This window comes from Fukomys damarensis, unplaced genomic scaffold (assembly GCF_012274545.1).
Source record: "Fukomys damarensis isolate Sample0158 unplaced genomic scaffold, DMR_v1.0_HiC HiC_scaffold_23, whole genome shotgun sequence".
Taxonomy (NCBI): domain Eukaryota; kingdom Metazoa; phylum Chordata; class Mammalia; order Rodentia; family Bathyergidae; genus Fukomys; species Fukomys damarensis.
Genome location: NW_022900935.1, coordinates 14,474,692 through 14,487,133, shown reverse-complemented (window position 1 = coordinate 14,487,133; position 12,442 = coordinate 14,474,692). Strand labels below are relative to the sequence as shown.

The 12,442-nt window shown below is 37.4% G+C and overlaps 1 protein-coding gene across 1 annotated transcript in view; it reads right to left on the bottom strand.

Moving 5' to 3' along the window:
• Phc2 (polyhomeotic homolog 2) overlaps nucleotides 1-12,294 on the bottom strand; it is a 100,699-nt gene extending 88,405 nt beyond the window's left edge. Inside the window, exon 1 of the mRNA XM_010645209.3 lies at nucleotides 12,058-12,294. The gene's annotated coding sequence lies outside the window, so the exon portion shown is untranslated. The remainder of the gene's footprint in view (nucleotides 1-12,057) is intronic.
• Nucleotides 12,295-12,442: the final 148 nt, after the last annotated feature.

Genomic DNA, 12,442 nt, shown 5'->3' with positions numbered 1-12,442 from the left:
TAAAGAAATTCAAATTAAAATACACTGAGATTTCCAGAAAGAATGGCTATCATCAAGAAATCAGTTAAAAACAAATGTTGGCAAGACTGGGGATGTGGAGTGGGAAGGAACCTTTCTATATTGCTGTAAATGTGAACCCGTACAACCACTACAGAAATTAGTATGGAGATTCCTCAAAAAATTAACAATAGAAATTCTGTTCAACCCAGTGATTACTCTTCTAGGTATTATCCTGAAAGAGTTAAAGACATTATAGTGATATATGTGTACTCATATTTATAGCAGCACAATTCATAATAGCTAAATCTTGGAAGTGGCCTATATGTCCACCAACAGATGAATGGATAAAGAAAATAAGGCATTGATGTTCAACGGAGTGCTATTCTGTCATAAACAGGAATAAACATGAGTCATTTTTAGAAAAATGGAAGCACCTTGAGACCATAATGTTATATGAAAGACATCAGACAAGCTTAAATATCACATGGTTTTTCTTATATGAGAAACTCAAAATATAAATAAAAGATAGAAAATAGGGAGATAAGATCTTTTGTATATGGGAAGGGAACCAAGAGTTGGAGGGAGGGAGAGTAGGAGATGGAAAAAAAAATAACATGGGTTCTGTATATATACCACCTCCCCCCAAAGAATGTAATCATTATGTACTGCAAACATGTACCAGTAAAAAAAAAAAATTGAAAAAATATTTTGTAATGTGACCTTCAGGCTATGCATATAAAGTATATATGAAACGTAAATAGATTTCATATATAGAGTTGGGTCCTATCCCCAAGACAAATCATTACTTTTATGTAAATATTCCAAAATCCAAAATACTTCTGGTCCCAACAACTTTACACAAGGAATACTTAACCTTTAGTAGATGCAGGACTTCATACAGAATAGCACAGCTAGGAATCAACTACAGAAAAATATTTCTATGGTAGGAATGTCAAATGTGAAGGCTCTTTATAAAAATCATAAATTTAAAATACAGAACTACAAACAGGGTTACTAAAAGGCCTAACTGAGCGATAGGTTAGGTATGGTGTTGGGTAAGTCTCTTTCAATTAAACTGATCTATGTATAGATAATAATATTCGGTCCTCATTGCTTTATTATTGTTTTAATTTACTATATCTAAGTTATGAGCTTCAAATTATTTTTGTAAAGAAACTATGAACATCTATCAAAATTCTGCCTTTTGTAGCCCATAATACATGAATACAAGATGAATGTCCCAATGTTGTATTTGTGGTCTATTTATACCCGAATTATGGTGCTAGTAAGGGTAATGCTGCCTGGCATTGTAACTCTGCCTCTACTACCATACAAATTACTATAAATTTAGGATCTTAAAACAATAGAAATTTATTCTCTCACAGTTCTGGAAACGAGAAATTCAGTATTAGTTTTGCTGGGTCAAAATCAGAGGTGTCACAAGGGCTGCACTCCATCTGGAGGTGCTAGAGAAGAACCTGTTTGCTCTTAACTCTTACAGGTTCTTGTAGCTTCCAGCATTCTTTGTAGCCATATCACTCCAATCTTTGCCTGTATGGTTACACTGCCTCCTCCTCATCTGTGTTTCCCTCTGCTGCTCTCTTCCCAAGATATTTGTGATTGGCCAATCTAGTATCCAAGGACAATCTCCCCATGTCAAGATCCTTAATTACATCTGCAAACACCCTTTTGCCATCTAAGGTAATATTTGCAGGTACCAGGAATTGGTATCTTATATATTTAAGTGATCATTATTCAGTCTACTAACTCATCACTGTGGTAGATTGATTTAGTCTGGAAATCACAACATAAACATTTGTTTTTAAAAGATGCTTAGCTCTGTCTGCAATAGAACTATTAATACATAGCAACCATATTCCAAGGCACAATTAATTCACCTGCAGGTAGGTCCCCGAACAGTGAGCATAGAGTCCACAATGAATTATAAGACTATAATAGTAGCATGCAAAGTCAAATCTATAAAATTAAGACAGTCATCACAAACTTTGGGGGAGGGGGAACATTCTTGGAAATATAGTGGGCCTTCTTGAGATTTAAATAAAGTAGCTTCTTAAGACCACTAGTAGGAATCAAGGAACTTGAAAAAGATGAGATTTAAGATGACAATTATGACTAATGTATTTTACAAAGCCTTTGTGAGTAAATAAATTCTCATATAAAGCCCTGGCTGGATAATCACCATATATAAGTGCTTAATATGTTGTACTCACAATTATTACCTAATAAATACTAGCACCTCCAATACAACTTAATCCTCTGTTTAAAGAGAAATATTGCCTAATATTTAACTTCTTTATTTTTCAGAGTAGGGGAGTTACTTTGAGTGCTATGATGTCATGAAGGATAGGCATTACACAGAAAAAGAGAAGAAAATATCTCAGTCTGATACTCCGGAATGTATATCCATCCTTGGGGAAACAGGAAAAGTAGAGTTAAAAAAGGACTTTGAAAGCTAGCTAAGGATAGAAGTAGGGCCCAAAGAATTCAATGTATAAGAGGGCTAACATACAGTACTTGAGGTCTAGGGGAAGCAAGAAGAAAAAATAAGAATTTAAGTAGCAAGCGTCCACAAAAGGTGGTGCAATAGATCAGTTCTCTGTAAGAATTTATTAAATAATTAGAACTTTGCACTTTGGAGAGATGATGGCTGACAGGTAGGAGTTATGACAGGGGCAGTATAATCAGGAAGAATAGAGGCAAGGTCAACACAAACTAGCTCACTTTTACATCCCTGAACATAAGCACTGGGACTGAGACAAAGCAGAGGGAAATCTGAAAGCTGAAAACTCAAAGGAAGTTTTGTGTTTAGGGAAACTAAAACACTGCAACTATAAGACATGGATTATGTGTTGTTTCTCTAGGTATTTCCAGAAGTTAGCCCAGTACCTGGTATGTCATCCACTAATCAGGGTTGATAGAATAGTCATATTCAACAGTAAAAATATTGGCAGTGTGAAAAGTCAAATTAAGAGGTTCTTTTCTAAATGCATGGTTCTGTCTGAGGTTCCACTCTTGTCCAAACCATCCTCCAGGTTGCTGATGTATTCTTCCTAAAAGGCAAATCTGATCATATTACTCTTGAAATGCTTTAAAGTCCTTGGCTTCCACCATATATTGTAAATCTCTTAGCCCAATGGCCAAGCCTTTTGTGATTTGACACCTTGTTGCTGTGGCTATCCTACCCGTGCCATGCTGTGGTCTTGCTAGCCTGCAGAAGTTCCCCATTTATGTCCTCTCTCACCCTCAGATGCCCCACATGTGCACACATTGCTTCCCATCTGTCTGAGCCCCTCCCTATCCTTCAGTCTTGTTCTCAAATATAATTTTTCCAGAAAAATTTCCCAACATTTCTAAGCAAATTCAGTGATATCTCCTTTAAGTTTTCAAAAGTGTTTGTTTATGCTCCTATTATGGCACTAATTACATCATTAATGTTTCCATTACATCTTTTTGATACCTCAGATTGGATTGTATTCATTTTTTTTTTCTTTTTGGGTACCGGGGATTGAACTCAGGACCTTATGCTTGTTAGGCAGGTGTGGTGTCACTGAGCTAAATCCCCAGCCCTGGATTGTATTCATTTTTACATCCCCAGCCAATTGAATGGGGTAAAGGAGTTTTTAAAAAATGCTTGTTGAGGAAATGAACATATTGTAAAGCCAAAAAATAGAGCTAAAGCTTAATGCTCACGTGCATAAGACTCAAGAAGATGCTCAAAGTCAATGAGAAACTGGTAAGACTACCTCTGTAATTAGAAGATTTTTGTTGTGATTGACAGCTCCAATATTACCCTCTGCTACCATGATCAGAGACAGAATTTAGGGCTGAATATACCACAGAATTGATGCAAAATAGTATTTCCTGTCCTACATTATTCCCAACCACTTCTCATACTTACTTTGCCTTTGAGATACCAATTATATTTTCATGTGCTTTAAGGTCTTTTGTGAAGTAATTTTTACTTCAAAATGTTCCAAAAGCCAAGTTCTTCCCTCTTACTCTAATTCTCATTCCTTCTCTCTTGCTTAGTTGAATGAAAAACTTCAGACCTAACTAAGGATGAAAATAATGAGCCCAAACTTAATGAAAATTCATGGGGAAGTTATTATATCTCTTATGCCTCAACTTTCTTTTCCTTCAGATAGATTCAACTCTGCTATCTGGGTGGTCATAAGGATAAAAGGTAAAATTTTTATGGTATTTACTACATACCTCACAGGTATTACCCCACCTAATTCTGTAAGTATTTAAGGCAAGAGTTTTATGATTATCTTCATCATGCACAAGATGGGAGCACAGAGTAACAGGTGACAAGGAATGAATATTATTACAATTAAAGGGTGGCAGAGGCAAGACTGGAGCCCAAGCATTCTGGCAGAAGTGTCCCTGCTCCAACCCTTATTTCATCTTCCTCCTTGTAGGCCAGTGAACACTACTCTGTACCAAACAGAATCCTAGCATATTAAAGTATAATGGGGCTTGGGATGGGGATTTAGCTCAATAGTTCTGCTGCCTGCCTCACAAGCACAAGGACCTGAGTTCGATCCCTGGTACCAAAAACAAACAAACAAACAAACAAACACAAAAACAAAAACAAAAAAGTATAATGGGGCTTAAAATTATATTTCTTTTCAGGTAAATACCATCCTTATCTGTAACTGAACACAAAAGTAGGAAGAAAAGGAAAGAAGATCATGAATAGTAGACTTCAGACATGGAACAGTATTCTGTATTTCAATCCAAATAGATTTTACAGCCAAGACTCTGAACCATCTATCACTTATAGCTAAAACAAGGAGGATCTCTTATATTTTAGTAATTGAGGAGATATGTGTCTTCAGCCAATACTGTAACTACAATAAAGATGACACTGTCGGGCCAGGAATTTAGCTCAGAGGTTCGGTGGCCTGCCTTGCAAGCCCAAGGACCAGAATTCAATCCCCGGTACCAAAAAAAAAAAGATGACAGTGTCACTGATTGAACATCCACTGTCGGATATGGCTCTTCTCAGGAGCAACAACCAAAATATAGAAATATGCACAATAAAAACTTGCATTGTTTTTTTCTACAGAAACAAAATTGTATTTTTTTCTTTTTTTTAAATTGAGTTTATTGGTACATTTTAGGGATACAGTACAGTTACATTCATTGTTGGGATCTTGTCAAAATTGTATATTTTTGAAAAAAGCATTAAATATTTAATTAAGCTCATATCATTCTCTACTCAAAATTCAGATAAAATTTTAAGGAACATCCATTAGGTATAACTCATTATCTTCAAATGGTTATCAACCTCTTATGATTACATTCCTTTTTGAGCAATGATCATTTAGAAAGTACTGAATAATTATTAAATAAGGTAATATTACCTCAGAGATGGACTCACAGAAACTCTGTTTCCAAATCGTTTCTTAAAAGAAACAGGTGCCTTAGGACAGTTATTATTTGACCTAGAGAACTTACTCCTCAGTTCTCTTGAAAAGTCTCCAGTCTCATTTGTCTATACCCATGGTTTCTACATCTTCTTCTCACATGATAAAGAATAGAGAAAGATCATGTTACATTACTTCTTCAGGCCTAGGTAAATTCCCGAGAGGGTCTCTCTTCTGACAAGAAAAGTTGCCCTGGCAACCATATTTACACACTCAATTCCTTCCTCTTCTTTGATTCACCACTTGATATAAAAATTATCATTGTACTGAATTGTTGCAACTTACAAGTTGATCAGTCTAACAAAATTTTAGACTCTGGTCTCTGCCTCAAACCTCCCTTTTAAAGACTCTGTTTATTTTTTTTAGAAATCTGAATATAACAATTTTTAGTTCTAATATTTTAAAACACATTTGATATGTAGTCTGCATGTCTCTGGTTACAGTTATGGAAAACAGTATTCTCCCAAGGGTATCTGGCCAATATCACTCAAGAAGATAAGAACAAAGAGGTACCTTAGTTCTGAGTAAATAAGTAAGCTATGGTAAAGCCCTGAAAGAGAAGAGTTAAAGACTAAGACAAAAAGTGTAGGTTACAAAAGATGAATCAGGCCTAAAATTCTGGGTATTCAGAGATGGGCACTCATATAATAGAAATGGGATATGAGTTAGTCAGAATGGGTTTTCATTAATTTGTTTACCAAATATTTATTAAGCAGCTACTAGTGCTTGATGTTGGGAATAAAGTGGTGAACAAGCCAGACACAGACTCTGTCTTTATAAAGTCAAATAGTTGAATAGTGAACCAATGTTGACTTTGACACTGTATGATTTCCTATGGGGGGCAGAACTGGGTTTAAGAAGGGCTGGTAAAGGGATTTACAGATTAATTTGAGGTCAAGACATCTTCCTCAGAATAGGTAAATCAAGCAGTTTGTCACAAACAGTGGTTTCTTTATATTTTTACCTTTGATCACAATGACACATGTATAGAAGGGGAGATGATAAAGAGCATATTTTATCATAGGCCACAAAGCTGGATACTTCCAGTATACCCGAGCTTTCTAAAAAATAGAGTGAAAGAACATAAAAGTAGGAGATATTCTTAAGCTCATTCAATAACCATTTATTGAATATTAATTATGTTCAGGGAATAGTTTTAGGAATTGAAGTTATACATATGAAAAAGACAGCATCCTTAGAAATTACAGCAATGTGGTTCAGTGTTGTAATAATATGGTAAAGTACAAAGGAAGATCAGAGAGAAAGGGTAGTAATTTACAAAAAGCAAGCTAGGAAATACTTCTGAAAGGTAATTCTTGCACTGAGTCTTAAAAGAGAAATAAACTGATTTTTTTGTTTGTTGTTTTGGTACCAGGGATCGAACTCGGATCCTTGAGCTTGTGAGGCAGGCAGTGGAACCACTGAGCTAAATCCCTGGCTAAATGGATTGTTTTAAGCTGATAAATGTTGGGTGATTTGGTATGCAGCAATGGATTACTATAGCACTGAACAGAGACTATACACCACAGCACAAACAGAAGACTATGCCGCCTAAACAAGCTTTGCTTCTTGACATATGCTGAAAATCTCTTAATATTTTTAATCTCACATAGTCTTAGATTTACTTTGTCCATGTTGGAAGTAGAGAATAAGGGAAAAAAGCAACACTCAGAATGGAAAGGAAATAGGTAATGGGAGGAGGCGGCACAATCTCAGTTGGATCTGATTTCCTTCACAAGGGAATCCTCCACAAGGTTTGTTGGCAGGGGACTTGGTCAAGTGGCCAGTTAGTGTCCTGTTGGTCAATATGTGGTTAAATCATCAGCCAAGGAGTTTAGGAATGGGAGGAGCAAGAGGGTAAGTAAAAACTGTTTTTGAGAGAGAGAAAGAGAGAAAGCAATAACTATGAAAACCAGAAAAACCTAATTTTTTGTCAGTTCCAAGTTGTGATGTAAAGCCAAAGAGGACAGAAAGTTAAGTTTTCTGCCTTTTAGGATCCATGTGGGTAGATGAAAGAATAGATCAAGCACCAAAGGCAATAGCAGAACATGAATATTTCAGACAGCTGTGGTAAACAGGGCCCTATGGTTCAAAGATGCTTGTGTATCACATAGTTTGGGAATGAAAGGATGGGACTGGCCTTATTGAAAAGCACCAGATCAGAGCAGACAAGTTGTAGAATACCTACAACTTTCAATTTCTGCTTCAAGAGGTTGAAAAATAGTCTTCCCAGTTTCCCTGGAGTAAATGGGTATGTCTGGCTACAAAAGGAAGACAAGAATTCATGTTTTATTTACATTAGTAGTAAAACAGCATCAGAACTGTAACTCAATCCAATAACAGTCTTGAAGTATGACAGATGTTTCCAGAAGTCATTTTGAGTAAATAATTCCTTCCTTTATTATTCTCTTATACTGCCTGGGTATCTACTTACAATTTAAAATTAAATCCCTCTTGCCCTTAATATCACCATACCCAAGGGGTCCAAAATGAGAAGAACATAGGAAAATAATGTCAGCAAGGACTCTGGGCCACCTGGCTAAAATAAAGGTTATGCATGAAATGCTTCCTCAGCTTTAGGAAGTAGCAATACTACTTTCAGGCAGAACTGCTTACACATTTTGTAGAGTCCACTACAAAATGAAAATGCAGGACTCTTTGTTTAAAAATTATGAAGACTTCATGACAGCAACAACAGAGCATTAAGCCAAGCACGAGGCCCTTCTGCACAGGTTGCCTACCCATGAAGGTGGCCCTGCTCTCAGAGACAGCGCAGACAGCACACATGGTCCTAAAGAAGAGCTTTAGAGTCAGAGCTGGATCTAACCCTCATTTCTGCCTCTCATTAGCTATGTGACCCTGGGCCTAGGAAATTTATTTCACATCTTTGTATTTCCAAGAAGTTATACAGTTAGACTCTAGTACAGTGAGGATTCAGTGGAATAACGAATAGGATATACACAAAGTGACTAGCATAATGCCTAGTACATAGTAAGCATTAAATAAATGGTAACTATACTATATAGGTAGTTCTTAAAGTGGTAAGTTTAAGAAATGAACTGCTGAATTGCTATTAAGGATAAAAATGAGTAGTATTTTAGAACAAATAATGGAGCATGTAAGGAAGACAATCTTTTGACTGCTGGTTTTTCAAACCATTTTCCTATTTCTTTTCTTTCTTTCATTGTCAAACATACAAAGGTGATCTGCTTGTTGTTTCCATTTCTTAGCTATATCACATGCTACAGTCTTCTTTTATCTGGCTTTTAATATCTTCATGTGCCCTCCTCCATTGAAGCAATCACTTCCTAAATATAATGGACATTTCCCAAATTTTCTGTAGAATCTCAAACTGCTGACCAATTTCTCTAGCTTGAACCTGTTGCCTCTCTTGATGTTTGTGACCCTGGACTCTTGTGGTTAACAGCATGTTTAACTGGCCAGGCATCCATCAGGGACACCATAAATGGTGATGAATAGGATGCATATGTTAGATAAATAAATCAGTTCTTTTATTTCTCTGATATTTCTTGTTTTCTACCATGGTAATTCCTTTTCTGTTTCCTATCTCCTCAAATGTAGCTAAACTCTAAGCTCTGGTCTTTGGTTCTCTTCTACTTCTATTTCTATGATGCTACCATTAGTACACTCAGCTAACCATAAGGATTCAGTGATTAACTTCTCTGTATAAGACTCTTTGACTCTGCTTTTTAAAAAACTAGCCCCCCAGTTCCAAACACTTCTGGGGCATTTACACTGAGAAGTTCCAGTATCTCTTCAAGATGGCATTTAGCCTCTCTTCCTTTAAACTGGCTTTCCTATCTTTTTTTTTTTTTTTTTTTTTTGAGACAGGGTCTCACTATGTAGTTCAGACTGCTCTGGAACTCACTATGTAGTCCAGGCTGGTCTCGAACTCACAGCAATCTTCCAGCCTCAGCCTCCTGAGTGCTGGGATTACAGGCATGTGACACCACACCTGGCTTGTCTATCCTATTTTTTGACAGGATTTTCATTTCTTATTTTTTGCTAACCTTTTACAAGTGAAGACCATAGTTGATGCTATTTATTTCTTGTCTTCCATATCTAATCAATCACAAAGTCTTTTTTATTTTTCCTTTATAATACTCTTTGGACTCATCTCTATTTTTCACTGTGTCACTCTTTTAATTCCTTATTCTCTCACACCAAGACCATTTAAATAACCTACTCATTGGTTGTAGAGTTCCCTTTTTCTCCCTACTAAAGTCTGTTCTCCACGTTCCTGTTGAGAATCTTCACAACCCCACACTTTCTTAACCAAAACTCTTCACTTCTATCATTTACAGGATATAACCCCAACTTGTTGTTTGGCATTCAATGCCTGCTATAATCTGATTTCAGGCAGCTCTTCCAAGTTTACAACTTCTCTATTTAAACCTTCTGATCTTGCTGGACTCGTCAACCTCATTAACTGGCACATGAAACTTTCTTCTATATTCTGGCCTTCTGTTTCATGAACATGGTTTTTCCTGTGTAAAATTCCTGCCATCTTGCTTACAAGAGAATTTACCACGGCTCTGAAAAATCTTCCCTTAGCAGTCATGGTCCATGATAATCACTTTTTTTTCTCAACTCTTATAATACCACCTATTTAACACCTCAAAAATGTGCTGAATTAGTACTCTATGTGATTTCATTTAGTTCTTACAACTATACAAGGTAGGTAACATTATTACAGATGAAGAAATTGAGGTCAAATAACTTGTCCCAAATCATGTAGCAAGTGACTGGTAGAACTGGAATCCAAATTCTTGTTAAGCTGAGAGTAACCCCCATATAATACCACCTCTTTCATTTTCCTGTCTCCTTTAAAGCACAAATCCAGCAACAGTATTTGCACACAAGCAGATGTTCAGTAACTATGTTGATTGAGAAGATTGCTTAACTACCACCCATGATTTTCTAGTACTCACAGACTTGTCAATCTTAGCTAAGCATGTTAGGCACCTGTGTCACCTTTTTACACGGCTTAATCTGTAATATAGTTAGAAAGAGATTGGCCAAAAACCATAGTTCATTCTAAAAATAAACTTCAGTATAAGAAAAGCTAAAATTCCTTTATCTGGTTTAAACATTAGGTGATTTCAGGGGATGAAGTTTACTACTTCTGGGCCTTTGTTCTGCTTCTATTAATCAGGAAATAAAAATAGGCTGGCTAGTTGAGGGCTTCTGAGGTAAAATGGACTGTTTATTGTTCTGGGGATAGATACTAAGGCAACAGAACAGGTTTTTCTCTCCTTTGGCAAGACATCAGTAAAAGGAAACATACAAAGTTAATCATAGGTGGAAACAGGTCAAGAGGAGAGGATATTAATAAAGAAGGGAAGAACAAAGAGGAGGTGTCACTGGAAACTATCTAGGAGATGGCATGGTCTTTCTCTGCAGTTGCTTGAAGTTGTTCTAACAGCTGTCATCATGTAACATGGGTTCTATCAGAGTGGAATGATTCATGGTCTGTGTTGAACAGTGTGCTCTGACCCACAGCACAGTCCAATCCTCTTTTAATTCAGATTCCTCTAGCATTTTATTACTCATTTCTCTAGGTCTCACAGATATGACATCTAGCATTGTTCCCCTATGACCAGCATGTTTTTTTTTGTTTGTTTGTTTTGTTTTTGGTATGGTTTAGATCTGCCCACCTAGGATGCTGCCTCCAGTGCAGAACATTATCTCAGTTTTTAGGTCCTGCACCTTAGAGCTACTGTAAACAGCCCTTTTTAAAAATCTCCACTTGGACTCTTGCTTGGAAAGACATGAATGAGGTTCAGAGAAACTGATGGGAAAATAGGGGAGAGGAAAAAAAATAAGAAAAATACCCTTGGAAAATTGTGATGAATGAGAACTTCTAGATACATTTTGGAAAGTTACTTTATAGAGAAAGGGAAAATGCCACAGTTTGCAATAGTAATCCCATTCCCAGAGACATAATTCTCTTTAAATAGCTGCATTCATTGTTTTCACGGCTTTGGTTTTCCTTCCGGTCCTTTCCTTCATCTTTGCAAGGCAAGCTCCTATTTTCATCCCTCAACACTTTCCTTAAATGTGTTTTCCCCTTATCTTCTACAGCTGATTGTTGCCTCTTCTGTTTCCACTACTTTGCATCTCCAAGACATAGCCGTGTCTGGCATATACCAAGTATTTATTGTTGTGTGATAAAAGACATCAAGATCAACACTAAAGTGCAATTTGCACTTCATTTGCAAAAACCAATTTGCTTCCTGGTACTTTTCTTGTGTAATCACATTTTTGCTTGATTTTGAGGAAACGACTTTAGACTCATAAAGAAGCTCTACTGGTAGTTGAGTTTCAGCTCACAGGTGATAGAAATATTTCTCCCTCCACACTGAAACTCTCAGGGCAAGTTTAATAGTAACAGCAGATTCCCCATCCTACCATTTCTATCGTAGTGAAAACTAAATTACACTGTGAGCCTAAAGCTGCCACCAGTCTTAGTGAATTGGGGGAGAGGGAATAATTAAAAGACACTTGCAGAAGACTTCGGAGGGGGGAGGGGGAGGAAGATGAATTTAAACCTTGCCTTATAAGAAATTTGTTAGAGACTCACGTAAAACAGCTGCTTCCTCTGTACATGTCAGACCCAATCCAGGTGTCCAGCAGTGACCTTTTCCCATGGGTGTCGGGTCATCAGTCAGCACAGAAAAACGGGGCCATTGCCTTTCTCAAGCATCCCTCCTCGTGCCTTGGGGCCTGCTTTCCCTTAAGAGGACTGTCTTCTCCCAGCACCAACCCCGTTTCCTCCGCCGGTGCCACCACGCACTAGTCTTTCCTTCTTCCCGCAGCCCCCCACCCCCCGCCGCCCCCAGACTCTAGTCGGGGTCAAAAGTGCCTGCTGCCGGGCTGTCAGGCTGCGGCCGAGGAGGGGCGCCGCGCTCAGGCCCCACTGCCGGCGAGGTCTCCTAGTACTCTCCGGGACACGGAGGGGACGCAGG